The sequence below is a fragment of the Pristiophorus japonicus genome, chromosome 5 (genome assembly GCF_044704955.1).
Source record: "Pristiophorus japonicus isolate sPriJap1 chromosome 5, sPriJap1.hap1, whole genome shotgun sequence".
Taxonomy (NCBI): domain Eukaryota; kingdom Metazoa; phylum Chordata; class Chondrichthyes; family Pristiophoridae; genus Pristiophorus; species Pristiophorus japonicus.
The window spans coordinates 49,493,025-49,516,226 of NC_091981.1; positions in this window are offsets into that span (position 1 = coordinate 49,493,025).

The following is a 23,202-nucleotide window of genomic DNA, read 5'->3' on the forward strand; positions in this document are numbered from 1 at the left end:
GTTGGCGCATCATCCCTTTTGCCTCTCAAATCTCTCCTGTCTTCCACCCTATCACTGACCTTCCCTTTTGTTCTTTCCTCCCTTCCCCCTTTCAGTGCTCCTTAAGAATCTGTTAATTTTGAACTTTCGCCAGTTCTGACGAAGGGTCATCGACCCAAAACGTCAACTCTGTTTCTTGCCACAGATGCTGCCTGACTCATTGAGATTTCCAGCATTTTCTGTTTTTATTTCAGAGTCCAGCATCCACAGTATTTCACTTTTCTATTACAATGAGGCCCATGCACATAACAATTCAAAGTTACTCTCTGAAGGATTACTATCACCACAAGTATCAGACAAGCTGCTTTAAACTGTCCTCACACAAGGATAGAGGCAGACGGGCATCGGGAGGTGTTTGGGGTTCTCAGTTATTATTATCGTCTTTATAAATTGTGTGTGCTTCTTGATGAAGGATGCCCACAGCCACAGTGAGAGGACTAGGATAATGGTAGGCAAGTCATGCTAAAACATCTGGCACAACTTGAGAAATTAACCTTAACCCTTTTGTTGAATAAAAATCTGTGGGGCACATAAGCCAGGTCAGTTTTGGAGCAATGGTGCCATTACCCAGCATGTATCCTGCAGTTATTATTATCTTCAAATTACTTCTTCAATCATTAATGCAGAGCCAGGCTTTGCACGAGTGGAGCATGAAGTGCAATATGTCTTGTTAGCTTAACTCTTTTTGAAGGCATTGCATTGGGCATTCATTCTCATTCTTCTTTATCTCCTCCCAAGATGACGATGGCACCATCAGAACCAAACACATCCCAGTAGCTCCTGCCAAATACCTGCCCCAAGCATGAGCACAGATCCAGCAGCCAGTGAGTTGAAGAAGGAGCACCAGGTGATACACCATAGAAGGGTAAATGGAGGTGGCAGGGGAGGAATAGAAAAGAACAAGCCACGCTGAGTTCCCAAGGCGTTTCTCTGCTGCATGGAAAAGGGATTAGGGGGCAGGAATTGCCCCTTTTTATACCCCTGTTAGTGCCTCCGGGGATGCTAACGGGATGTAATGGCCTTTTTTCCTGAGGACACTAACGCCTCCGGGGAAATTGCCCCGGAGGTTTGGGGAGGCGATATCTCGGCAGAGTCACGCACTGCGGTTAGCGCCCTGGGCCGCCGCACAACCGGCGATGACATCATCGCTGTGCACGTTGACCCTCACCATCCCATGCTGACCCCTTTGCGCCCTGCGGGGGAAATTGCCCTCCGGGCCGCGTGGCTGACGGACATCCGTTGCAGGTGCGTCCCTTAAAGGGGAGGTCTTTAGCACCCCGGGCCGCCATTTTTATTTGTCGGCTGACTCTTGTGCAGCCTGACAATGGCGGCCCTTGCGTCGACCGGCACTCCCTAGTGCCGGCCACCAAAGGGCCTGCAGAGTGCGCAGCAGTCCTCCCCTTTAATTGAAGGGGAGGGGCATTGTAGCGCATCAGCACTACGCTGAACATCCGCGTAGCACTGGCCTCCTCAGCGCTGCGCTGGACTCAGCGGCGTGCTGCCGCTCCAGGAGCGTCCTTCAAAGGAAGTGGAGCGCTGCTTCCTTTGAGGGGACCGGACTTCTAGGCCGGACACAGGAAGTCCCGGCCCGAGAACGTTAGCGCCCCCAATCGGGGTGAAGGGCAATTTCCAACCCCAGGATTCTTATTGAGCTTGCCTTCTGACAGAAGTTAATTTCCTTCGTACAAATGCCTCTGCCCCCCAAAAAAGCCTACGAAATTACCTGTTGGTCCTGGAGGAATGTAGGATTCCGGTCTGAGACCTTCATTTGCTGCGCAGTGCACGGGGATCTGTCTTTCACGTATGAACACATCTGCTGGAATCATGTGGGCCTGGATCACCAATCACTATCTAGTATTCTCATTGATAAAAATGGGAGCTCTGTTTGTACGGGCTCCCATTACTATCAATGAGAATACCCCCCTAAAACACCGAAACATAGCACGATAAATTAAAAAAACACCTCACATATTTAAAATGATTTGAAATTATATGTAATTAAATGTTTTAGAAAAAAAAAAATTTGGGGGGAATTTAAAAAAAATGTGTTTTAGTAGGGTCAAAAATAAACTTACCTTAATGACAGGGTTTTTAAATATAAAACTGAATGATTAAATGTAATTTTTCTATGTTTTAAAACTCTTACACTGGTAAAAGTAGGCTATGCACCTGCTTTTATCAGGTGTAAAAGTTTGAAGGATATTCGGCTGGGCATGAGTTGGGCAAATAACCCAATCTCTGCCGCGCGGATGTCCTTCCTGCGGGGATGCATAGAATCGCTCTAAAGAAAGTTTGACAGATCAGAAAAGCTGGTTCTCGGCGTATGCACATCGTGCCCCGAGACCTCGCGGGTGGGTGTGCACTTCGTACGCAGCCTGCGAGGCCGCAATTTTCAGCCCATTGAGTCCACTAGAAGCAAACGTCAGCAGTTGGTGGGGAATGAACAGCACTGTGCTTTTGCCTAATTTCACCAGGATAAAGTGAATAACCCTGTGTTCCTCCAATTCTGGCCTTTTGTGCAACCTCTGATTTCCTTCGTTCTACCATTGGCGGCTCTGCCTTGAGCTGTCTGGGCCCTAAGCTCTGGAATTCCTTCAACTACACCTCTCTACCTTTCCCTTCTCCTTTAAGATGTTCCCTAAAGCCTACCTCTTTGACAAAGCTCTTGGTCACCTGTCCTAATATATGGCTTAGGGTCAAATATTGTCTGATAACTCTCCTGTGAAGTGCCTTGGGATGTTTTACTACATTAAAGCGGCTATATAAATGTTGTTGAATGGCATCTGCATATCTATCTGCAGGGGAGCCTCAGAGCACAGAAGGAACACGTGTACATATAAAACTGTGACTGTCGCATTGAATACCTTTCAGATATCGACAATAGGAGTTGACAAGTGGAGAGATTGACTTGGAGCAGCAATGACAGTGGGCTTCAATCACATGAGAGATACTACAGGAACTGCCCTCGTACATTATCTGGATCCGCCACCTATGGAGCCCAGTACCTGAGGCATAGCAGATGAGACCGCTTCCTCTCTCTGCATCTGCACATTCACCTTTACCTCTTAGCTCCCTCAATGGTTTGCTGAAGTGCCAGAGCACAAGCTAGTGGTGGCAGAGAGTGCGCAGGTACTGGAAGCGAGCACGATTTTCTTCCTTGTGCTAGATTAATGAAACACTAGACCTGAGTAGCTTAGGAAAGCCACATAGACTAATGCCAGGCATCTCTTGTAAATATGCAAGAAAAAAAGTCTAGTAACACCTGAGGCAGGGCAATAACAACTCATGCCTGTCATTTGCTTTTGGTGATATCTAGCTCAAATGTTATACCCACAAGAGCATAATATATGTGTAATAGAGCTTCACCTAGTGGACTACTGTGGTAATGCACCTCCTGATGTATATAAGACCGCATGACGGCACTGGAGCTGCTGATGGACTCACTCTGGAGCATGCGCAATGCTGAGAATGTTGTGGCTAGCACATTGAGTGAGTTGGTCACACCGTAGATAGGGGTTAGGACAGATAGTGAATGGGTTACCAAGAGTCAAGACAAGAGCAGGAAAGCAGTGCAGGAGTCCCCTGCGGTCATCTCCCTCCAAAATAGATATACCATTTTGGATACTGTTGGGGGAGATGACTTACCAGGGGAAGGCACCAGCAGCCAGGTTCATGGCACCATGGGTGGCTCTGCTGCACAGAAGGGCGGGAAAAAGAATGGGAGAGCTATAGTGATAGGGGACTCTATTGTAAGGGGAATAGATAAGAGTTTCTGCGGCCGCAACTGAGACTCCAGGATGGTATGTTGCCTCCCTGGTGCAAGGGTGAAGGATGTCTCGGAGCAGCTGCAGAGCATTCTGGAGAGGGAGGGTGAACAGCCAGTTGTCGTGGTACATGTAGGTACCAACGATATAGGTAAGAAGTAGGAAGAGGTCCTACAAGCTGAATTTAGGGAGCTAGGAGTTAAATTAAAAAGTAGGACCTCAAAGGTAGTAATCTCTGGATTGCTGCCAGTACCACATGCTAATCAGAGTAGAGGGAGCAGGATCGTTAGAATAAATATGTGGCTTGAGCAGTGGTGCAAGAGGGAGGGATTCAAATTCCTGGGATATTGGAACCAGTTCTGGGGGAAGTGGGACCTGTATAAAAGGGATGGTCTGCACTTGGGCAGGACTAGAAATGATGTCCTAGGGTTAACATTTGCTAATGCAGTTCGGGAGTTTTTAAACTAATATGGCAGGGGGATGGGAACCTATGCAGTGAGACAGGGCGAAGTAATATGGAGTCAGAAACAGATGGTGGAAAGGTAAAAAGCAATAGTGGAAGGCCGAGTAAACAAAGGCAAGAAACAAAAAGGGCCACACTACATCATAATTCTAAAAGGACAAAGGGTGTTAAAAAAACAAGCCTGAAGGCTTTTTGTCTTAATGCAAGGAGTATCTATAATAAGGTGGATGAATTAACTGTGCAAATAGATGTTAACAGATATGATGTGATTGGGATTACAGAGACGTGGCTCCAGGATGATCAGGGCTGGGAACTCAACATCCAAGTGTATTCAACATTCAGGAAGGATAGAATAAAGGAAAAGGAGGTGGGGTAGCATTGCTGGTTAAAGAGGAGATTAATGCAATAGATAGGAAGGACATTAGCTTGGATGATGTGGAATCTATATGGGTAGAGCTGCAGAACACCAAAGGGCAAAAGATTTTAGTGGGAGTTGTGCACAGACCTCCAAACAGTAGTAGTGATGTTGGAGAGGGCATCAAACAGGAAATTAGGGGTGCATGCAATAAAGGTGCAGCAGTTATCATGGGTGACTTTAATATGCATATAGATTGAGCTAACCAAACTGGAAGCAATACGGTGGAGGAGGATTTCCTGGAGTGCATAAGGGATGGTTTTCTAGACCAATATGTCGAGGAACCAACTAGGGGGGAGGCCATCTTCGACTGGGTGTTGTGTAATGAGAGAGGATTAATTAGCAATCTCGTTGTGTGAGGCCCCTTAGGGAAGAGTGACCATAATATGGTGGAATTCTACATTAGGATGGAGAATGAAACAGTTAATTCAGAGACCATGGTCCAGAACTTAAAGAAGGGTAACTTTGAAGGTATGAGGCGTGAATTGGCTGGGATAGATTGGCGAATGATACTTAAGGGGTTGACAGTGGATGGGCAATGGCAGACATTTAGAGACTGCATGGATGAACTACAACAATTGTACATCCCTGTCTGGCATAAAAATAAAAAAGGGAAGGTGGCTCAGCCGTGGCTATCAAGGAAAATCAGGGATAGTATTAAAACCAAGGAAGTGGCATACAAATTGGCCAGAAATAGCAGCGAACCCAGGGACTGGGAGAAATTTAGAACTCAGCAGAGGAGGACAAAGGGTTTGATTAGGGCAGGGAAAATAGAGTACGAGAGAAAGCTTGTAGGGAACATTAAAAAGGACTGCAAAAGCTTCTATAGATATGTAAAGAGAAAAAGATTAGTAAAGACAAACGTAGGTCCCCTGCACTCAGAATCAGGGAAGTCATAACGGGGAACAAAGAAATGGCAGACCAATTGAACAAGTACTTTGGTTCTGTATTCACTAAGGAGGACACAAACAACCTTCCGGATATAAAAGGGGTCTGAGGGTCTAGTAAGAAGGAAGAACTGAGGGAAATCCTTATTAGTCGGGAAATTGTGTAGGGGAAATTGATGGGATTGAAGGCTGATAAATCCCCAAGGCCTGATGGTCTGCATCCCAGAGTACTTAAGGAGGTGGCCTTGGAAATAACGGATGCATTGACAGCCATTTTCCAACATTCCATATACTCTATATCAGTTCCTATGAAGTGTAGGTAGCCAATGTATTCCCACTTTTTAATAAGGGAGGGAGAGAGAAAACAGGAAATTATAGACCGGTCAGCCTGACATCGGTCGTGGGTAAAATGATGGAATCAATTATTAAGGATATCATAGCAGCGCATTTGGAAAGAGGTGACATGATAGGTCCAAGTCAGCATGGATTTGTGAAAGGGAGATCAAGCTTGACAAATCTTCTGGAATTTTTTGAGGATGTTTCCAGTAGAGTGGACAAGGGAGAACCAGTTGATGTGGTGTATTTGGATTTTCAGAAGGCTTTCGACAAGGTCCCACACGAGAGATTAATGTGCACATGGGATTGGGGGTAGTGTGCTGACGTGGATTGAGAACTAGTTGGCCGACAGGAAGCAAAGAGTAGGAGTAAATGGTACTTTTCAGAATGGCAGGCAGTGACTAGTGGGGTACCGCAAGGTTCTGTGCTGGGGCCCCAGCTGTTTACATTGTACATTAATGATTTAGACAAGGGGATTAAATGTAGTATCTCCAAATTTGTGGATGACACTAAGTTGGGTGGCAGTGTGAGCTGCGAGGAGGATGCTATGAGGCTGCAGAGTGACTTGGATAGGTTAGGTGACTGGGCAAATGCATGGCAGATGAAGTACAATGTGGATAAATGTGAGGTTATCCACTTTGGTGATAAAAACAGAGAGACAGACTATTATCTGAATGGTGACAGATTAGAAAAAGGGGAGGTGCAACGAGACCTGGGTGTAATGGTACATCAGTCATTGAAGGTTGGCATGCAGGTACAGCAGGCGGTTAAGAAAGCAAATGGCATGTTGGTCTTCATAGCGAGGGGATTTGAGTACAGGGGCAGGGAGATGTTACTACAGTTGTACAGGGCCTTGGTGAGACCACACCTGGAGTATTGTGTACAGTTTTGGTCTCCTAACTTAAGGAAGGACATTCTTGCTATTGAGGGAGTGCAGCGAAGGTTCACCAGACTGATTCCCGGGATGGCGGGACTGACATATCAAGAAAGACTGGATCAACTGGGCTTGTATTGACTGGAGTTCAGAAGAATGAGAGGGGATCTCATAGAAACGTTTAAAATTCTGACGGGTTTAGACAGGTTAGATGCAGGAAGAATGTTCCCAATGTTGGGGAAGTCCAGAACCAGGGGTCACAGTCTAAGGATAAGGGGTAAGCCATTTAGGACCGAGATGAGGAGAAACTTCTTCACCCAGAGTGGTGAACCTGTGGAATTCTCTACCACAGAAAGTTGTTGAGGCCAATTCACTAAATATATTCAAAAAGGAGTTAGATGTAGTCCTCACTACTAGGGGGATCAAGGGGTATGGCGAGAAAGCAGGAATGGGGTACTGAAGTTGCATGTTCAGCCATGAACTCATTGAATGGCGGTGCAGGCTCGAAGGGCCGAATGGCCTACTCCTGCACCTATTTTCTATGTTTCTATAATAAAAGGATCATATGACAAGGTCACATGACAAGTTCCTGCAGAACCATCTTGTGTATGTCTGTGTTTATGATGTCATAATAATATATCACATTGGCGATGAAGGTAGGATCATCGGATTCGCTAGCTGACATTTTTGTTGGTGGATCATCCAGCCAAACAACAGAGACTTTGAGAGGTTCTTTGTTTTGCAGCACAGCTAAAAATACAAGGTAAATTTCAAGCACGCTGTTGACATTGCCAGAGTCCAGGTAGCTGCACCTATGGGAATAATAGGGCACTTGGTTAAGTTCCATCGTGACCGAGAGACTTTCGGAAGTATGTGGAGCGGCTAGAAATGTTTTTCACCCTAAATAGTATCGTCGAAGTCTCTGATGATGAAAACCGCAACTGGGTGTCTTTTGTTGTGTATAACCATGCAAGTTATGCATGATGATTATTTTGTTATGATTCCTTCTTCATTAAGAAGGGAGAAGTGTAATAGAGCACCACCTAGTTGACGACTATGGTAATGCAACTCCTGATGTATAATAATAAAAAAAGGATCATGTGACAAAGTCACATGGCAACTTCCTGTAGATCCATCTTGTGTATGTGTGTGTTTGTGATGTCGTAAAGAATATTTCACAATATGGTGACTGCGTCCTTTGTGCAGATCAAAAAAATCCTTTTCCTGAATGACAGCCATCTGCTAGTGCTGTTACTGAGATAGTTTTCCACACTGAATACAAATCTGTTGATGCCGTTCTTTGTGTAACTGGTAGTACTACGCAGATGCTAACACCAGTAGGATTGCCAAGTCTGGTTGGACGTATTCCTGGAGGATTCATCATAGGACCTCCCACCTCTAACCACCCCGCGCAGTTAAACAGCCTTTATTCAACCTGCTCCTAATATTTTTATAACTAATAAACACAAGCATTCAAATAATTTTTTTTTTTAAAAGCACACCATTTTTTTAATGACCTTTGATTTTTCTCCTGAGTTGCTCACAGCAGTATCCGGGAGATTAGTCTTTAATTCCTGCAGACTCCAGGACAATCCTGGACTGTTGGCAGCACTAAACAGCAGAGACAGAATCTTGGACTTGTGGGTGATGGGCAAGAAATTCTATGGCTACAAAATTAAATCAACCATTGTACAAAGCTTGGGCATATGTGCTTCAGAACAAATTTGTAATTAAAAACAATTGGCACTCTCATATTTTCATTAGGCTCCAACCCTTGCACTCTGTAGTGCAGCTGCCTTGATGGTTGCCATTCTCTTCATTTTTTTGGACAATGATTGATGAAGAATGTCCAATGAAAGCCTCAATCATGCCCTGAATGCAATTGGACGTTGTGCTCTGAGCAGCCAGTTCATCTTTGCCAGGAACCTGAAAGGAACTGATAGCATAAAGGACTCCAGGCAACAAAAAAAAACAATTCAACTGGAGTTTTTGCAGCCACAAATGGACTAAAATGTGTTCAAACCTGGAGCAATCGACTCATCAATCCCTTTGGTAACCTTCCTTCTCAATCTGACCGAGACCATTGATCTATAAATTCATTCATTTGGATACTCATCTAGGAAGATAGGAACAGGAGTAGGTCATTCAGTCCCTTGAGCCTGCTCCGCCATTCAATTAGATAATGGATGATCTGCACCTCAACTCCATTGACCCGACTGAGCACCATATCCTATGATTCCCTTACCAACAAAAATCTAACTTTCTCTGTCTTGAAAACTCCAATTGTTCCAGCATCCACAGGATTTTAGGGCACAGAATTCCAGATTTCTATGACCTTTTGTATGAAAAAACGCTTCCTGATTTCACTCCTAAATGACCTGGCTCTAATTTTAAGATTATGTCCCATCATTCTTGATCCCCTAACCAGAGGAAATAGTTTCTCTGTATCTACTCTATCGAATCCTTTTAACATTTTAAACACCTCGATGTGATCACCCCTCAATCTTCTATACTCAAGGGAATACAATACAAGTTTATGCAACCCGGCCTCATAATTTAACCCTCTAAGTTTGGTGTCATTCTGATTCTTCTGATTTTCCTCCTCCATCAGTGACTCTGTTGCATCTCAAGCTCTTCTTCCAAAGACATGTTGCCAAATGACAAAGACACACTGGTGCAGGTCTTAATTTTACAGGATAAATGGGTCATTTTCAGGTTGATAAACTGTAACTCGTGAGGTGCCACAGGGATCAGTGCATAGGGCCTCAACTATTTATAATCTATATTAATGACGTGAATGAAGGGACCGAGTGTAATGTAGCCAAATTGCTGATGATCCAAAGATAGGTGGGAAGCAAGTTGTGAGGAGGATGCAAAGAATCTACAAAGGGATAGAGATAGACACAGTAGTGGGCAAAGATTTGGCAGATGGAGTATAATGTGGGAAAATGTGAGGTTATCCACTTTGGTAGGAAAAATAAAAAAGAAAATTATTGGGGTGAAAATTTCGGCCTCGCCGGCTGTGTATGACAGTGCGGGGGTGTGAGGCTTTGCAAAAGCCCATTCTCGGGACACATATTTTGACAGATCGAATGCATCTCTGCAGGAAGGACATCCGCCAGGGAGAGATTGGACTATTTTTCCAACTCTTGCCCAGCGAATGTCCTTCACACTTTTACGCCTGGTAAAAGCAGACGTATTGCTTACTTTTACCAGCCTAACACTTTTAAAACATAGAAAAATGTAATTTAATCATTCGTTTTTATGTTAAAAACCCTGTCCATCCCATGATGGTAAGTTTATTTTTAACCCTATTAGAACACATTAAAAAAAGATTCCAACAAATGTATTTTTTTTCTAAAACATTTAATTACATTTAATTTCAATTAATTTTAAATATGCGAGGTGTTTTTTTTATTTATTGTGCTGTGCTTCAGTGTTTGAGGGGGTTATTCTCATTGATAGTAATGGGAACTCATACAAACGGAGTTCCCATTTTTATCAATAAGAATACTACCTAGTGATTGATGGTCCAGGCCCACGTGATTGCAGCATAGACGTTCGTACATGTAAGGTAGATCCTCGTATGCTGCACAGCAAATGAAGGCCTCAGATCGGAATCCTGCGTTTCTCTGGAACCAACAGATAGTTTTGTAGATTTTTTTTGGATCGGATGCGTTCGTACGAAGGAAGCCTCCGACCGCAATTTTCCCCCCATTATTTCAATGGAGAGAGATTACAAAATGCTGAGGTACAGTGGGATTTGTGGGTGGTCCGTGTACATGAAACACAAAATGTTAGCATGCAGGTACAGCAGGTAATTAGGAAGGCAAATGGAATGTTGGCCTTTATTGCAAGGGAGATGGAGTATAAAAGTAGGGAAGTCTTGCTACAACTGTACAGGGTGTTGGTGAGACCACACCTGGCGTACTGCGTACAGTTTTGGTCTCATTATTTAAGGAGGGATAACCTTGCATTGGCGGCAGTTCAGAGAAGGTTCACTAGGTTGATTCTTGAGATGAAGGGGTTGTCTTATGAAGAAAGGTTGAGCAAATTGGGCCTATACTCATTGGAGTTTAGAAGAATGAGAGGTGATCTTATTGAAATGTATAAGATTATGAGGGGGCTTGACAGGGTAGATGCAACTAGGATGTTTCCCCTCATGGGGGAAATCTAGAACTAAGGGACATAGTTCCAGAATAAGAGGTCACCCATTTAAAACGGAGATGAGTAGGAATTTCTTCACTCAGAGGGTCGTGAATCTGTGTCATTCTCTACCCCAGAGAGCTGTGGAGGCTGGGTGGAGATGGACAGATTTTTGAATGATAAGGGAGTCAGGGTTATGGGGACCGGGCAGGGAAGTGGAGTTGAGGCCAAGATCAGATCAGCCATGATCTTATTGAATGGCGGAGCAGGCTCGAGGGGCTTCTATTTCTTACATTCTTATATTGTTTACACATACTAGAAGTAGAAGTAAAATTCAGTTAAATGGAAATACTTGGGACATGAAAATGACTGGGAAATACCAAAATTTGCATAGAACTAGGGAAGACAGTATAACTCCATTGGAAGGTTCATGCTTGAAAAACATTAAATCATGTGTGTAACAATTCAACATTTAAATGGCTCAAGAATTGAGAATCACATCAGTTATATCATGACTTGCTTCTGTCTCATCTCAAGCTGATGTTTCTACTCTAGTTCATTGAAACTGATTTGTATATGTGCCTGTGTCAGCTCTTTGAATGATCTTAAAATGGATATCATTGAAGTGGAATCTGTCCTACTTTGAAACTGCAAATAAGCAGATTTCATGTACATCTAATAGCATACTAATCAATGTCAGCCGTGGCTCAGTAGTAGCACTCTTGCCTCTGAGTCAGAAAGTTCAAATGCCACTCCAGAGACTTGAACACAAAATCCTGGCTGACACTCCAATGGAGTACCGAGGGTGTGCTGCACTGTCAGAGGTGCCGTGTTTTGGACGAGATGTTAAATTGAGACCTCATCTTCCCTTTCGGGTGGAAGTAAATGATCACCAGGTACAATTCGAAGAAGATCAAGGAAATCATGCCCAATATTTATCCCTCAACCAACATCACTAAAAACGATTATCTGGTCATTGTCACATTGCTGTTTGTGGGATCTCGATGTGCCCAAATAAAGTATATAATTGACACTAAAGCACTTTTGAGCATCCTGAATTTGTGAAAGATGCTATACAAATGAAAGTCTTTCTTTCTTTTCCATTTGGCCCGATGTACTTATACATTATTGGGGCATGGATTGCACTGATGGTGTAAAGTAGCTATTGCACTGTACAATATATTGCCTTCTAGGCATCAATATCTGAAGCAGAGACCATGGGGGAGAAATTGGGTTGCAGCGTAGGCATGAAATGAGGGTTATGGGGATGAATATTGGGCAGTGGAGTCCCGCCTGATCTTCCCTGGAAGTGCGTCAACTGCCAAATTGGCAGCTGGTGATCTCTTAGTGTCCAGGGTGTCAGCCTAAAACAGTGCCAAATTTGCCGTTAGTCTGATGTCATCAGACTGTCTTGTGTGTGTCTTTGCTTATTGTACTGATGTCATCAAATAATTCCCCTGCTGTTCTTCAAAATAGTACCATGGGATCTTTCACATCCACCTAAGAGAGCAGACGGGGCCTTGGTTTAACGTCTCATCCGAAAGACGGCACCTCCGACAATGGAGTACTCCCTCAGCACTGCACGGAAATGTCAGTCTAGATTTTTGTGCTCAAGTCCCTGGAGTGGGACTTATACCCACAACCTACTGACTCAGAGGTGAGAGTGCTACCCACTGAGCCACCAGTTAGCCTAACATCTGTTGTCGGGAAATTACTAAATAAGGATAGGGTGACTGAACACCTTGAACATTTTTAGCTGATTAGGGAGAGCCAGCATGGATTTGTAAAAGGTAAGTCTTGCCTGATGAAACTGATTTAATTTTTTGAGGAAGTGATTAAAATCGTTGACAGGGTAATAATGTCTATGGATGTTATTTATATGGACTTCCAGAAAGCATTTGATAAAGTCCCACATAAAAGACTGTTAACTAAGGTAGAAGCTCATGGAATTGAAGACAAACTATTGGTGTGGTTAGGGAATTGGCTGAGCAACAGGAGACCGAGAGTAGGGATAATGGGCAGGTACTCTAATTGGCAGGATGTGACTAGTGGTGTCCCGCAGGGATCTGTGTTGGGGCCTCAACTATTCACCATATTTATTAACGATGATGGGATAGAAAGTCCTATGTCCAAATTTGCCATTGATTTAAACATAGGTGGCATTGTAGGCAGTGTAGATGAAAGCATAAAATTACAAAGAGATATTGATAAATAAAGTGAATGGGCAAAACTGTGGTAAATGGCTTTTAATGTAGGCAAATGAGAAGTCATCCATTTTGGACCTAAATAGGATAGAACAGGGTACTTTCTAAAGGGTGAAAAGCTAAGAACAGTGGCGGTCCAAAGAGTCCTGGGGCTAGAAATTTGTGGCTTTAGCGCAACTCAGTAGTGCCATTAAATGGCGCTGAAATGGTGATGCCGTTCCTTTGCCAGCTGCTGGTGGTTCGCGCTGTGGCCACCATTTTCATCCCTAGTTTTGCCCTGTCAGTAACTGGCAGTGCCATCACCAACAAAATGACGGCGTTATAACACAAATCAGCGTGCAATGCCGACTTTATGTCACAAGCACGAATTTTGAGTCTAGCGCTGCATTTATCCAAGCAGGCTGACAGTGATGATGTCCAGTTGTGGACCTCTTAAAGAGATATACACATCATTCAGATAAGTTAAAATTTAAGATTTTGGACTGGGTTTTTTGATTTTATGGAAGTGGTGGGTTGCTGCAATAGATGAGAAAAGTTTTTTTAAGCGTGTAGGGAATGCTGCTGGATGCTTGCAAGGACTCATATGGTAAATGAAGGCCTTTGAGAAGACAGAACATGCTGTGAATACTCAGCAAGTCACGCAATATCCATGGAGAGAAAAACAGAGTTCATATCTCAGGTTGAGATGCTGAGTATTTCCAGCAATGAAACATCAAATACTTTCAGCAGGCGCCAGACTGTTGCAAAGAATAAAGTTTGGCCTTCCTGAAAACCACTGCCTTTAATTATCGCTCCCCAAGCGGCCAGCCAAGGTGACAACACCTCCTCTTCCTGCCATTGTTGATGCCCGGTGATACAGCAGGGAGCAGGAGCCAATTTCACATCCAGAGCAGTAACGGGGTGCTGCACATTTGATGACTTCATGATCTATGTGGCGCTAGAGACCGAAGCCGGCAGGGAAGTTCATGGGAGTCGCAAAGCAGCCGAAATTCTCCCCCTAAGTTTCTTGAGTGTTTCCTCATAATTCAGATCTTTGACTAGGGATTGGCCTCGTGCCTTTGCTCTGCACTGCTTCTAATGATTGAATGTTGCTCTTGTGCCTCGGAGACCAGAACTGGTTCAGATGAAACCATACTCTGTTTACAGCCATCATTTGACCCAGTGATGAAATTACAGCAAAAGTACTACTCCTAGGTGTCCACTATTCTTTATAATGCATACCATGCAGGACTTTTTATTTATTCATTCTTGGGATGTGGGCTTCGCTGGAAAGGCTGGCATTTATTGCCCATCCCTAGTTGCCATTGACAAGGTGGTGGTGGGCCTTCTTCTTGAACTTGAGCTTAGTGGCATTGTTTTTTTTTGCTAGCAGAGGATATGACTAGCTTTTACACCTTGCACAGAACAGTAGAACCAGAAGACATGGCGGCGCTTGAAGGCGTGTAAATTCAAAACTAATTTGTAAAAACAATTGGGTGAATTTGAGCCCTTCCCCCCACCTCCCCCCCACGACAGACAGGAGAGGGTCTGTCAAGTTTGGTAAACTCGCTGCCAACGCGCCTGTTTCCGTTTTAACCACGATGCTCTTTGTGCCGTCAGAGTAACCCGCTCTGGAGAGCCAGTTCCGAAATTATAATATTTAAATGAGGACCTTTCATGAGATTTTGGCAGCAATTTGAAATTAACGCCTCCTGCATGAGTTTCCCGGGATTCGGAAAACTTGTCATTGAAATAAGGCATTTCATGGGGATGGTTAAAGGTCAGGAGTCCTGATATGAATAAAGGCTCAGTGCTCACAGCTGCTTTTTCTGCTGTCTCTGAGAAACGGTTTGGTGACAGTACTTGTTGTGAGAGATGTATTTGGAGGAGATGACTCAGGGAACATCAGGATGGGTGGCATCATGCTGCTTTTGATTGGACGTTAGATGAGGAAGACAATCAGCATCCGTAGCACCAAGGGAGTGCTGTGGAGGGAGCTAAAGGTGAACAACAGAGAGGGCAGCAGCAAAGGAGTCAATTTCATAGGAGGCACTACTCACCTAAAAAGGTGTACAGACAGAGGCTCAGCTTCCTTGATCTCTCGGAAGAGCAGTGCTTCCGAAGGCTGAGATTGTCACGTAAGGATGAGGTGGACATCTGCTGCCTCCAAGAAGATGATCTGTTACCTGCTGGACCGGGGGGCCACGAATTACCAGTGGCTGTGAAAGCCACCACCAGCCTCAATTCTTTTGCCTCTGGTTCCTTCCAGGGCACTATCAGAGACATCTCGATGGTCTTGCAGCGCTGCTGCACATAACTACATGATGTAGGTGATGGGTGGATTGTTTGCCAGGGCTGGGAGGTATGTAAACTTCCCCGGTGCTGACAATAGGCCGAATGAGCAGGCAATCAGATTCGCCTTTCTAGTTGACGTCCCACAGGTGCAGTGTGCCATCGACTGTACACACATGACAATCCGAGCACCCCCCCAGCAACCAACAGCATTTGTCAACTTCAAGGGATTTCCTTCCATCAATGTTCAGCTGGTGTGCAACCACAAGAGAAGGTTGATGCAGGTCTGTATCGGATTCCCTGTGAATCATTCCTCTCTTGGGCCAGCGGCAAATCACTCCTACCATTGTGTGGGAGAGCAGCTTGGAGCAGGTCAGTGACGCCTTGTAAGGTGGCTGAAATGTTGGCGTCCATAGTTTGCACGGCCATGATCAGGGCCTTCAGGGACTGATTAGTGTGCTGAGATTCAAATTCTACACAGGTCAGTTTACCCATAGAAGACATCCTCGCAATTGGCTGCAATTAATCCACAAATGTTTGAGCGGGACTCCCCCATCCTCTCTGCTATTGTAGAAAATGTGCCTGGCACAACTCCCAGCACCTCGCACATTTGCTGCTGACTCTCTGCTTTCATTGTTCGCCCCTCGGAGTTCAACATCTCAATCCAACTGAGCAGAGCTTGGAGAGCACTGCGCCCTCCCATGTGGACTCTCCACAGCTGTCTCTGCCACCACTCTCTACTTGTGCTCACTTGTGAACTGTAACTCACCAGGTGAGTACCCACCTAACTCTCTAACAGAACGCACTGAAGTACTCGTGTCTGCGCTGAAGCCTGGTAAGCATGTGTCCTGTGACAATGCACCCTCAGAAGGAATCAGCCCCTCTGAGGAAATGTCGTCCACAAGGACCACGTGACTGTTGTGGAAGTCCAGAACCAGGGGTCACAGTCTAAGGATAAGGGGTAAGCCATTTAGGACCGATATGAGGAGAAACTTCTTCACTCAGAGAATTGTGAACCTGTGGAATTCTCTACCACAGAAAGTTGTTGAGGCCAGTTCGTTAGATATATTCAAAAGGAAGTTAGATGTGGTCCTTATGGCTAAAGGGATCAAGGGGTATGGAGAGAAAACAGGAATGGGGTACTGAAGTTGCATGATCAGCCATGATCATATTGAATGGTGGTGCAGGCTCGAAGGGCCGAATGGCCTACTCCTGCACCTACTTTCTATGTTTTTATGTTTCTATGTTGTTCTTCGTGTGATGGCTCTGGGGGAGAGAAGAGACTATAGCCATGGGAATTAAAAAATTCAGAAATTCAGCATGATTACGGTGATTATATTTCATTTGGTGTTGAAATCAAGTCAATATGTCCGCGAGGTCTGTGGATTATATACAGCAGACACCTCAAAACGCTGGAGAAGTACCGCCAGTGCTGCCTCCACGAGATCCTGAAAATCCATTGGCAGGATTGATGCACCAATGTCAGTGTTCTCGCTCAGGCCAAGCTCGATCAGGTCCGTTGGGCAGGCCACATCGTCCGAATGTCCAACACGAGACTTCCAAAGCAAGCGCTCTACGTGGAGCTTCGATACAGCAAGCGAGCCCCAAGTGGGCAGAGGAAATGCTTCAAGGAGACCCTCAAAGCCTTCTTGATAAAATGCAGCATCCCCACCAACTCCTGGGAATCCCTGGTCTGCGACTGCCCAAAGTGAAGGAAGAGCATCCGGGAGGGCGTTGAGCACCTCGAGTCCCATCGCCGAGAACAAGCTGAAATGAAGCGCAGACAGCGGAAGGAGCGTGCGTCAAACCAGGCTCCCCACCCACCCTTTCCTTCAACCACTATCTGCCCCACCTGTGGCAGAGACTGTTGGTTTCGCATTGGACTCCTCAGTCACCTGAGAACTCACTTTTAGAGTGGAAGCAAGTCATCCTTGACTCCGAGGGACTGCCTATGATGCTGCTGATGATGATGATGATGTCCAAGATATTTAATGCTGTCACCATGTAGCCGTAAAGTTCCATTACGCCATCTCTGATGGTCAGTGACGCTGATGTCCCGCTTATCTCCAGGGCCTCCTCCGCTGCAGATGTCAACTGTCCGATCTGTGGTGGCCCACCTCCAGGCCTCTCCATCTCCCTTGTACGTTATGCTCTCTGCTCCTGCAAGGGGGCAAGACAGACCTATGTGTGTCGGTAAGTCATGTGTGCATCCATCAGTGCAATCAATGAGGATAACAGAATGAATCTTGAGTGGCACTGGCATGCATTTGAGGAACATGTTGATAGTGTCATTTGAGAACATGTGCTGAGAATCGGAGAAGCTAACTGATGTGGTATCGCATTACATAAGGATTGGGGTGAGTGGCCATGGTAGATAGAAATAGGGGAAGGTGAGGAAGTGCATAGAAACGGAATGATGGGTGTTGTTGAAACTTAGGTTGGTGTGAGGAGTCACGTGATAGAGTACGCTTAACAAGACAGAGTTTAGGGGGGTGGGAGTGGTGGGTGCACTGCAGGATGTAGGCCAATCTGCAACTGTGCTCATCTTTCCTGACCTGGTTAGATCATTAAATCCTTTCCTGGATCGGACACTCCCATGTGTCCAGCGATCTTCCGCATTTCACGTCTGCTATCCCCTCTCCCCCCTCTGCATTAATATAGAGCCCGGTATTTCATTGACTGAGTGGTCAATTGGATAGGATAGTTTGGATCTAGTTTCAGACCTCCTGCTGCAGACCTCCTCTGCAACCTCTAGCTTTGCCTTCTTTGTTACAGCAACCGGATTTTTCTTGCCATTGCTGAGGAATAGGACCTCTTTCCTAGCCCTCACTGCACCCAGCACAACACCAAGTGATGCCTCATTGAACCAGGGCCCAGCCTTTTCCCTTCCTGACTCCATCTCTAAATTTCTCTCTCTCCTTCAATGCTCCCAATTCCTCCAAATTCCATCTTTACATTGGCCCTTTAAATAGTCAGAGTGAAATCGTGCCATGTGGGTGCGCTTCACATCTGCTCATGTGCATTGCAGACCCAAAACCTGGAAGTAAAATTATAGTGAGGCATCCTTGTTGAAATCGAACACTTCCTTTTGTCCCATGATCTTCCGCATTTCATGCCCGCATTACACCTCCCCCCTCCATGTTAATATTGAGCACGGTACTTCATTGAGTGTTCAATTGGATAGGATAGTTTTGATTTTACATATAGAAGCAGATAGCTAGACCTATGGATCTAAGTGACTAATGCAACAGCACCTTTAAATCTTGGCCTGGAGTCCTATTCCTCAGCAATGGCAAGAAGAATCCTGCTGTTGTAACAAGAAAGTCTAGACTTGATGTTACCCACTTCTAACTCTTCTTCCAAGTTTGATTTTGTTTTGGCATAAATACGGTCCTAATTAAAATGTTGAAGCACTTAATTTAAAGTGTCTGTTATAAATTAGTACACTTAATGATTAGTAAAACTGCAATATTCCAGTTCAACAAATGTACACAGTCACCGACACTGATGTACCAAATAAAAATGTGTTTATTGAAAAAGCTGTTAGACCACGAGAATAATGAATGAGTAAATATTTTAATAAAACTGTAAGTGAAGAAAACTGTAATCAGTTCATAAGTGCATGCTAATGCTGTGTTATTAATTTGTTATAAATACTGGATCTGAAGGTAAAACGTGTTACTATCAAATTTGATTTTGCCATCTCCTCATCCAGTTTTCCTTTAGATTATCCTCAACATTTCAACTGCTAAACAATAATGGGAGGACGCTTAGCAATACATCAACTTCAATTTATTGCATGACAGCGCTTCATCTTTAACAGTTCAATAACATTTTATGGTAACTCAACAATTTTAAAGCAAAATCCATAAAACATTGAGGTTTTTACAATAAGGTTATTGGATCTCCTATTGCATTGCTCCTGGTGATTTGGATAAACAGTTTTATAGCAAGAAAAGCATTGAGCCACACAACACACAATCCAATACCAGCCAGTTTAATTATTCTCCCGTGCCACTGCTCCTGATGTTTTGGATAAAATGTTTAATGACAAGAAAAACATTGTGCAACACATCCCACGACTCCAACCATTGGACTTGCCACAAACTCAAGCAAGCCAACCAGAAGTGTACTGTGAAGCCAGTCAGGTGCCTGTGGTTAAAAAGGTAAGTGCTGGAGGCAGCATACTTCCAAATTACCCTCTCAGCATATTCTGCAGTGTGGAGCTGATAACATTAAAATCAATAGAGAGTCTGCCTGTTTAGATGTATTTCTGTACTGGTGAGCAAAGCCCTGTCTGAATGTGACACCATATGGAGCTGCTCCTTTGCCAGATTTTCCAATTCCCAACCAAGTGTTGGCTATAGGCCAAGTTCTCTCGGTAAGCTTTTCCTTTGCCTGTAGCCTATTCAAATTGGGAGGATGGACTCCCACTAGAAATTTGGGCCAGGCCAATCCTCAGTGCTGCCATGCAGATGATTCTGTGTATGCTTTCGTTGCCTCCACACTTGACTATTCCAATGCTTTCCTGGCTGGTCTCCCATCTTCCACCCACTGTAAACTTCAGCTTATCCAAAACTCTTCTGCCTGTATCCTAACTCACAAGTGCCATTCACCCATCACCCTGTGCTTGCTGACCTACATTAGCTTCTGGTCCAGAAATGCTTCTCTCCTTCTTTAAGATACTCCTTCAAACCTACCTCTTTGACCAAGCTTTTGGTCACCAGTCCTAATATCTCTTTATGTGACTCAGTGTCATATTGTATCTATTAATGCTTCTGTGAGGGACCTTGGGAGTTTTACTATGTTATATTTATATTTTTACTATATTATAGTGTTATATTTATAGTATCAGCTGTGGCTCAGTGGGTAGCATGCTTGCATTCAAGTCAGAAGGTTGTGGGTTCAAGTCCCACTCCAGGGACTTGAGCACAAAAATCTAAGCTAACACTCGTGCAGTTCTGAGCGAGTGCTGCACTGTTGGAGGTGCTGTCTTTTCAGATGACATGGTAAACCGACAGTAAAAGATCCCAGGCCACAATTTTGAAGGTGAGCAGGGGAGTTATCCCCAGTGTCCTGGCCAATATTTATCCCTCGATCAACATAACAAAAACAGATTATCTGGTTATTATCACATTGCTGTTTGTGGGAGCTTGATTGTGTGCAAATTGGCTGCTGCGTTTCTTACATTACAATAGTATTAGGCAGTCCCTCATTTTGAGGATGACTCGCTTCCACACCAAAAAGGGATGAGTTCACAGGCGTTTCAATGAGGAAACTGACATGCTAGGACCCGAACTACATATTGAAAGGTAGAAGATGCCTGTGCGTGGATTCTTTTAACGTGGGGTGGTCATTGCACACCAGCCACCACACGGGCTTGACAGAGCTAGGTCTTGATCCAGTGGCAAGGGTTAACCAAGACGACTGGAGATGAAGCTCTGCTGCATGGACCTAGTGTGCACACATGTTGCTACTATCCATAGATCGCAGTGTGGGCTGGCCCGTGCTGCCTCTGGGCCTCGCCTCTCTGGGCCCCAATTATGACGCTCCTGGGCCCCAATCTCTCACTGCTCCTCTGCCCTGATCAAAAATGGAGCAGTCAGAAACAGGACATCAATTAGTCTCCTCTTATCTTAGAGACATCAAAATATTAAACTCCAGCCTAGTTGAAGGATTATTAACATCAGCAGAAACAAACGGCAACTAACAGAATGAACACAGTTCATTAGGATGTGAATAACAGCAGCAATAACAGCAGAATCCAAACCCTGCAGTCACTTGTGAACTCGCTAGTGTCTCAGCAGGTTCGGTGACTGAGTGAATCCCTTCCCATACTCAGAGCAGGCGAACGGCCTCTCCCTAGTGTGAACTCGCTGGTGTGCCAGCAGGAAGGATGAGGTAGTGAATCCCTTCCCACACTGAGAGCAGGTGCTCAGTCTCTCCCCAGTGTGAACTCGCTAGTGTGTCAGCAGTGAGCGGAAGAAGATGGTTTTAAACAGCCGGGAATGGAGACACCACGGCCCTGGGGCAAGGAATTGAAGGAACCAGAACAAATGTGAAGTTTCCTTCACCTGAGACATAAGGAACAGTGCAGGCAGCTCCTTCTCACACACAGGTATTAGAAGGGGAGGATTTGCAGATGGGAAACTCAAATCAAACATCACGTCAAGATCAGGACCTGAATACCATCGGCTTTTGAATGTGGAAGGAAAAATGTTTGCCAATTCTGTCTGTGGGAAAAGATTTCAAACATCAGTGTGACTGGAAAAGCACCGAGACACACACACACACCCGAGTGAAAGTGTTCCAGTGCACTGCCTGTGGAAAGTGTTGTGTCCTTACACACTACTGTAAATCAACACGAGGCACATACTGGAGACAAGGTCATTCTGTGACCTGTACCTTTATTCACAGGACCAAGAAGTGATGATCCTGCGTGGGACCTCCCTTTATATACCTGGATGACCAGGTGAGGAGTGTCTCCCACAAGTTCATCCCCTGTTGTCAAGGTGTGCATTTCTTAGATGTATACAGTATGCAGTGTTGTTACATGAAGGTTACAGTTACATGAAGGTTACATACATGACATTACCTCCCCCCCCCCCCCCCAACGTCTTTGGGTCAAAGATTGAATCTATCAGGTGGTCGACGCTCTCTCGTGGAGCGCCGCAGTTGGGGCTCTGGTTGTTGAGCCTTGGCATGCGTCTTTGTCACCTGTGGTGATTCCGGCTCGTCCGGGCTGGCCGCAGGGACTGTGCATGCTGCTGACGGTTCTTGTTGCTCGTTTACTGGCAGTGGTGTGGGCAGCATCTCATGATTTTCCTCAGGTCCCTCAGTGTCCATGCTGAACCTTTTTTTTTTACTTGGTTCAGATGCTTGCGGCATATCTGCCCATTGTTAAGTCTGACCACTATGACCCTCTTCCCCTCTTTACCAATTACAGTACCCTCAAGCCACTTGGACCCCAAAGCGTGATTAAGAACAAATACAGGGTCATCGATTTTTATCCATCTCCCCTTTGAGTTACGGTCATGGCCCTCATTTTGGGACTGGTGCTTGCCCTCAACGATGTCTGACAAGACTGGATGAATGAAGGACAGCCGAGTTTTAAGTGTACGTTTCATGAGTAGTTCCGCGGGTGGGACCCCCGTGAGCGAATGCGGTCGGGATCTGTAGGCCAGCAGGAGGCGCGATAGGCGGTATTGAAGGGAGGGTTCTTGAATCCGGAGCATGCCTTGTTTTATGATTTGGACCATTGTTCCGCCTACCCATTGGAAGCTGGCTTGTACGATGCTGTCCTGACATGTTTGATGCTATTACCCGACATGAACTCCCGGAATTCATAGCTAGTGAAGCACGGGCCGTTGTCGTTAACCAGGATGTCCGGCAAGCCGTGGCTCGCAAAGACCGCACGCAGACGCTCCACTGTGGTGGATGAATTCAATATGATGCACTCGATCCATTTCGAGTACGCATCAACAACAATGAGAAACATTTTCCCCATGAACGGGCCCGCGTAGTCTACATGAATACGTGACCATGGCTTGGTGGACGAGGGCCACGGGCTGAGTGGGGCCTCCCTGGGGGCATTGCCCAGCTAGGCACACATCGTGCACCTGCGAACACAGTGTTCCAAGTCTGCATCAATTCCCGACCACCAAACATGTGACTGGGCAATGGCCTTCATTAGCACAATGCCTGGGTGCTCACTGTGGAGTTCCCTGATGAATGCTTCCCTTCCCTTCTGGGGCATGACTACCCGGCTGCCCCATAGTAGGCAGTCGGCTTGGATGGAGAGTT